Below are 7650 nucleotides of genomic sequence, written 5' to 3' on the forward strand. Positions count from 1 at the left end.
TTATGGTGAAGACAGGGAATCAGGAGACCGGGCAGGTAGATCAGCTGCGTCGAAACCCTCTCCCACCTCCTTTGGGAGTGATAGAGGTCATCCACGCCGCACCGAGGGCAATTAGAGCACCCACAGCAAAAGGGGTGTTGACCGTGGTGTCAACGGAAGGAAGCACTAGCGAACAATCCCCGGGGAAGAAGCCGAGGTACAGTAGACAACCCATAGCGTTCGACAATGACGACGACGACCTAGAAGGTACTACTCAACCCCACCACGATGCTTTAATAGTCACGGCCCGAATAAGGGGTTTTATAGTGAAGAGAATAATGATCGATCAAGGGAGTGGCGCAGACGTAATGTAACCGGACCTATACAGGGGGCTCAGCCTGAAAAAGGGGGACTTGTCCAAGTATGATACACCTTTAATGGGATTTGATGAGCATATGGTGACTCTAGAAGGGCAGATTTCGCTCCCGGTTATCATGGGAGGCAGGGAGGTAATGGTGACATTCATAGTGGTCGCCTCTTTCTTGCCGTACACGGCAATATTCGGAAGGCCATGGATACATGACATGGGGGCTATATCGTCTACCTTGCATGTGAAAGTCAAGTTCTGAACTGACGAAGGGATTACAGTAATAAGGGGTGATCAGCAATCGGCCAGACAATGTTTGGTAGTCGCGGCAAACAAATAAACAGAGCAGAGGGAATCTGCCGAGAAGGTGCCCCTATAGCAATTACACCATCCCCAGGTGGAGGGGACCAACGCTGCCGAGGATTTGGTAAGCGTAAAGATCTTATCGAGAAGTGAAAGGAGTTTTCAAATAGGGGCAAACTTGAATGATGGGAAAAGGGTGCAGCTACTGCTGTTCCTCATACAAAACGTGGATGTGTTTGCATGGAATCCATATGAGGTGCCCGGTGTTGACCCCAAGTTCATAGTTCACAAGCTGAATGTGGATCCTCTATGCCCTCCCAAGAAATAGAGACCGAGAAGGTCTACTAAGAAGCATATGGAACCCGTCAGACAGGAAGTTAGGAAGCTGAGAGAGGCGGGGGCCATAAGGGAAACATTCTTTCTGGAATGGCTCGCAAACACGGTGGTCGTGAAAAAGAAGAGCAGTAAGTGGAGAGTATGTGTTAATTTTACCAATTTGAACCGAGCTTGTCCGAAGGATCGGTTTCCAATGCTGAAAATCGACCAATTGGTGGACGCTACGTGCGGGCACCCAAGAATGAGTTTCCTCGATGCTTTCCAGGGCTATCACCAGATTGCCCTAGCCGTCGAGGATCAGGAGAAGATGGCATTCTTAACGCCCAATGCTAACTACCACTATACCGTGATGCCGTTCGGTTTGAAGAATGCGGGAGCCACTTATCAACGAATGATGTCGAGGATGTTTAGGGATAAGATTGGACGGACAGTTGAAGTGTACATTGACGACATGGTGATAAAAAGCAAGCAAGAAGGACAGCACATTGACGACCTGAAAGAAGTGTTCGAGATACTCCGACGACATCGGCTGCGCCTCAACTCCGATAAGTGTGCATTCGGGGTTGGATCCGACAAGTTCCTGGGTTATTTGATTACTAAACGGGGGATTGAAGTCAGCCCCGATCAAATTAAAGTCGTGAAACGTCTCAAACCCCCGAGCAATTCGAAAGAGGTTCAAAAGCTGACTGGTATGCTGGCTGCTCTTAACCGATTTATTTCCAAGTTCACTAATCGGTGCCAGCCCTTTTACCAACTTCTGAAGAAGTGGAAGGGGTTCCAGCGGGACAAGGAGTGTGACGGAGCCTTCCAAGATCTAGAGGATTACCTTGGGTGGGCACCGACGTTGTCAGCCCCAGAACCAGGAGAAGACTTGTATATGTACCTCTCGGTATCCGAGCACACAGCGAGCACCGTACTACTGAGGGATAGCGGTGTGCAGCTCCCGGTTTATTACATCAGCAAGACGTTAGTCGACGCGGAGGCCAGGTATTTACCACTGGAAAAACTGGTGTTGGCATTCGTGCATTCCACCCAAAAATTACCCCATTATTTTCAAGCCCACACAGTCGACGTCTTGACCGAGTACCCACTCTAGTCATTGTTGAGGAGATCTGACTTTACGGGGAGGATAGCCAAGTGGGGGACTCGGCTGGGCTCTTTCGACATCAGATACAAGCCGAGGAACTCAGTGAAGGGACAAGTACTCGCAGATTTTATTGCCGAGTTCTCATCGAGAGGTACGGACATAACCTACATAGTAGAAGTCAAGCCATGGAAGGTATTTGTGGACGAAGCGTCCAATGCGGCTGGAGTGGGGGCAGGGATCGTGGTCATCACCCCGGAAGATCTGAAGCTAGAACACTCATTCAGATTAGGCTTCAGGGCTTCTAATAATGAGGCCGAATATGAGGCTCTACTGGCCGGACTAAGGGTTGTCATGGATGTGGGGGCAAAGGAGGTGGAAGTGTACTCGGACTCCCTTCTAGTAGTAAGTCAGGTCCAAGGGAACTTCGAGGCCAAAGATCCCTAGATGATAGAATATCTGTGGCTAGTAAAGCAGATGATGGGTAACTTTGTGACAGTCAAGATCGAGCGGATAGCCCGGGGACAGAACCGGCACGCCGATTCTTTGGCAACTCTAGCATCATCAATAGCTGACGAGGTACCTCAGCTGATCAGGGTGGAGTTGGTGCCCGAGCCAAATATTACTGCTAGGGCACTGATTCTACAGGTCATTGAAGCCGAGAAGTGTTGAATGGATCCAATCATCGACTTTCTTGCAGAAGATCGAGCCCCGGAAGATGAGAAAGAGGCTGCCAGAGTACGGCGAACTTCCGCTCGGTACTAGTTATCTGCCGATCGGAAGCTATATCGCAGATCATTCGAAGGGCCATACCTGCAGTGCCTTTGCCCCAGCCAGGCTAAAGAACTATTAGCTAAACTGCACGAGGGAGTCTGCAGTAGCCACGTGGGGGGACGCTCGCTGGCGCACCGAGCAATGACCCAGGGGTTCTGGTGGCCACAGATGAGGAAGGAAGCTACTGAGTATGCTTAGAGGTGTGAACAGTGTTAGGTGTAAGCGGCGATGATCTACCAACTGGCCGGGAACTTGAACCCAGTTTACAGCCCGTGGCCATTCGCCCGCTGGGGCTGGATATAGTCGGACCATTTCCCCGAGCAACGGGCAACCAAAGGTTTGTGCTGGTGGCAGTAGACTACTTCACAAAGTGGGCAGAGGCTGAGGCACTGGCCAACATCCGAGACGTTGACGTTAAGAGATTCATGTGGAGGAACATTATAACAAGGTTCGGCGTGCCGGAATCTTTAATATCGGACAATGGCCTGCAGTTTGACAGCAGGGCTTTCCGGGAGTTCTGCGAGAACCTCGGTATTTGGAATCGATACTCCACACCAGCCTACCCGCAGAGTAACGGCCAGGCAGAAGCGACAAATAAGGCTATCGTGAGCGGTTTGAAAAGAAGATTGGAGGGCGCCAAGGGTAGATGGGCCGAGGAGTTGCCAAGCGTCCTATGGGCATACCGAACCACTCCGAGGATATCCACGGGAGAAACACCATTCTCTCTAACTTACGGGGTGGAGGCAGTCATCCCTGCTAAAGTAAACCTGTGTAGCGCCCGAGTTGCGGATTCGCCTCTGACGAGAACGAGAAGTTAATGGCCAAGGAGCTGAACTTGCTGGAGGAGCACCGAGATGTGGCCACCATTCGGCTGGCAGAGTATCAACAGAAGCTTGCTCAAAGGTACAATAGAGCCGTTAGAAGGAGGGAGTTCGCTGCAGGAGATCTGGTACTTCGAAAGGTCGTGGGGAATACGCGAGACACAAGCGCGAGAAAGCTAGCCTCGACCTGGGAGGGGCCTTACCGTGTGACCGCTATTGCCGGAGCAGGGGCATACTATCTGGAGGATTTGGAGGAAAAACCGCTCCACCGACCATGGAATTTTCGCAATTTGAAAATTTTTTATCAGTGACTGGACACCCTCCAAAGATATAAACTTAATGTAATCTTGCATTATTGCATGTTTAATACGAAGGAATTTATTCAGCTAGATGCCCCTTTTTTTTCAAGTTATCATCGCCAAGCAAGAGTTATAAAGAGAATCGCGAGGGTAAAGAGAACTCATTCACGAAGGTGAAAACCTTAGGCTATTTTATTTAAGGACAAAAACCTGCCTTCGGTTCAATTCGTATCACCGAGAAGGTGAAAACCTTAGGCTATTTTATCTAAGGACAGAAACCTGCCCTCGGTTCGATTCCTATCACCAAGAAGGTGAAAACCTTAGGCTATCTACCCTTGGTTCGATTCCTATTACCGAGAAGGTGAAAACCTTAGGCTATTTTATCTGAGGACAGAAACCTGCCCTCGGTTCGATTCCTATCACCAAGAAGGTGAAAACCTTAGGCTATTTCATCTAAGGACAGAAACCTGCCCTGGGTCCGATTCCTATCACCGAGCAGGTGAAAACCTTACGCTATTCTCGCCTAGGTACAAGGACCCGTTCTCAGCATGGCCAGCGACGCCGAGCGTCCAGTAACATAAGCCACTACGGCTTGAATTCAAAGGGGCTACTCCAGGCCCCCAAAAGCGAGAAAGTAAGGTATGATGGGCAACCTAACCTTAATCATGTACAGGATCGACAGTTACCAAGCAAGCGACAGGGAAGCACAAATGACATTTAAATGGCATTAATTAAAACAACGATATTTAAACAACATTAATTATAACTGTCCGGAAGACAGGGAAATTGTTCCACCGCCACAGCCCGGCGATTTAAGCTCATCAAACGTAATAATAATAATAATAATAATAATAATAATAATAATAATAATAATAGTAATAATAATAAAGACAGGGAAATTGTTCCACCGCCACAGCCCGGCGATTTAAGCTCATCAAACGTAATAATAATAATAATAATAATAGTAATAATAATAATAATAATAATAATAATAATAATAATAATAATAGTAATAATAATAATAATAATAATAATAATAATAATAGTAATAATAATAATAATAATACTAATAATAATAGTAATACTAATAATAATAATAATAATAATAATAATAATAATAATAATAATAATAATAATAATATAATAGTAATAGTAATAGTAATAGTAATAGTAATAGTAATAGTAATAATAATAATAATAATAATAATAATAATAATAATAATAATAATAATAATAATAATAATAGTAATAATAGTAATAATAGTAATAATAGTAATAATAATAATAGTAATAATAATAATACTAATAATAATAATACTAATAATAATAATAATAATAATACTAATAAGAATAACAATAACAATAACAATAATAATAACAATAACAATAATAATAAGAACAACAACAATAATAATAATAATAATAACAACAACAACAACAATAATAATAATAATAATAATAACAATAATAATAATAAGAATAAGAATAAGAATAATAATAAGAACAAGAATAATAAAAAGAACAAGAACAACAACAACAACAACAACAACAATAACAATAACAATAACAATAACAATAGTGATAAAAAAAAAGAGACAAAAGAAAGGCTAGATCTGCAAACGGCAGGGTCGGTTGGTGCGGGCGGAGGAACAGGCTGCTCAATTCCACTCACAGTTGTCTGGATTATCGGTGGGACCTGGTCTAGTGCAGCTTCGGCCCCAACGCAGATGTTGCTTGTAACCTCCGGGTCAGCTGCCTCCATGTGAGCATCAATATCCCACACGAGGTCGATCATACTCGGAGTCTCCTCCTCATCTGAAGCCTTGGTCCGACTTTGAACGACGGGGGGATGAGGGACCGGGTAAGGGATCTGCTCGGGGTCCCACAGCGGAGAGTCCGCGGCTACTCCTATCGCCTGAAGGGCAGCCAACCATCCCTCCCCAAATCCATGGCGCCGAGCTTAGTGAATGATCGGCTCCGCGGAGTTTTCAGCATCCGAGAAGCCGACATTGTACCACTTCTCCTCGCAGGCTTCGAGGGACTCCTTCAGGCCGGTGATTTCATTAGCTTGGGCTAGACTCAAGCTGTCCACTGTCGCTAACTTGAGCTCTGTCTCCCTTAGCTTCGCCTCCAAGACGGTCAACTTTCCCTCGGCGGCCTGCCGGGCGTTCTCGGCATCTATCGCTTTCCTCTCCGATGCCGCGGCAGCCTCCCCTTTTCCCTAGCCGTGGCCTCAGCAACAGCCTTTAGCACCTTTTCCCCCTCCAGGGCCTCAGCCGCATCCTTCAACCGCCCGTTCACAATGCTGGTCATCTGCGCAGCCTAGATATAGGATAGTAGCCAAATGGTGAAATTAAAAAAAAAAAAAAAAAGACCACTTATTACGACGTACACAACCAAGGGGAATAGAGTGTTACCGCAATGGAATGCCATTGTAGTCGCGTAGCAAGTGTCTTGTCATCGCCCTGCACATAATAATGGACATCCTCGGGCCACTCGCTCCCCTGCACCCCTGTCCCATAGCCGGACGCTGGCGGTTTTCGGTAAGCACTCATCACCTAACCAGAAGGTGTGCTACCAGCCGACTCCCGACCTAGAAGAGGATGCCACGTTGGTTCCAACCTGAACCGCAGGGGGCGTGACCACCGACCCCTCTGGAAGCCTGGAACCGCCTGCTGCACGGGGAGGGGTCTTCGGCAAAGTCTCACCCGGGACAGGAGGGTTCTTCTCGGCAACCCTCTTTCTCTTCCTGCTTTCGCCCCCGGGAGGAGTTTGACCCGTTCCTTTTGGGGACTGAGTTTGAGCCGCAGGTCCGGTGCCAGGAATGAACCGAAAAAAGGTTATCTCCCTATGCTTCACCATTCTCTCCGCGTGGTCGGATGTAACACTCGGAATACCTACTGGCTCTACAGCTCATTCCTCGGCTACGGGGGCAGCGTCCTCTGGTTGTCCGATCGCTTCGTGCCTCCGTCGATTCTAGGACACGCGCTCGGCAGAACCGTCCCTTATAGGCACGATGTCGTCTGCAGTGGTATAGCGCAAGCCATGTTCTCGAGCCTCGCTTGTGGTGAGCCCGGGGGGAAGGAATGTCTTGTACCACACGTCGATGTACAACAGGAGTGGGCTGTCTACCAAAAGCGCCTGGCTGAAGTTTTGCCAAGTGGTGTACACGGGGTTGACGCCGAGGATCAAGTAAGACGCCCTAAGTTGCCCGTCGTCGTGCACGAAGATCTCCGACCTAAGAACGAAGTTGAGGTCTCGCGCGTGTATAACTCGACTGTCCGGGAAGAACCTTTTGGATTTTGCAACAAGTCCGGGAACAAACCGATCAGCTATAAAAGAAAAAAACATATAAGATGCAAGAACAAATCAAATGGGGATTGTTGGTACCGACCAACTTCACGTGGTGAGAGCGGGCAAAGAAGCTTACTGGCATGCCAGTTACCACGCACCCGAACGAACTCTCCAGCCGAGTTCCTATTAGAGTCGGGCAGGCAGGATATAAGCCGGACTCATGTATCTCTAGTTTTCAAGTAATAACCACGTGTGAAGTTTCCGCACAGTTTATACACAAAATTTATGTCGTGCTGGTTCAACTGCAGCCCGAACATGTGATTTAACCGGATGACACAACTAACAACCCTATAAAAGTTGGGGGGAAACTGGTCGAGGCACAGGCCGTAAAAC

This window comes from Castanea sativa, chromosome 9 (genome assembly GCF_040712315.1).
Source record: "Castanea sativa cultivar Marrone di Chiusa Pesio chromosome 9, ASM4071231v1".
In the NCBI taxonomy this organism is placed as follows: Eukaryota; Viridiplantae; Streptophyta; class Magnoliopsida; order Fagales; family Fagaceae; genus Castanea; species Castanea sativa.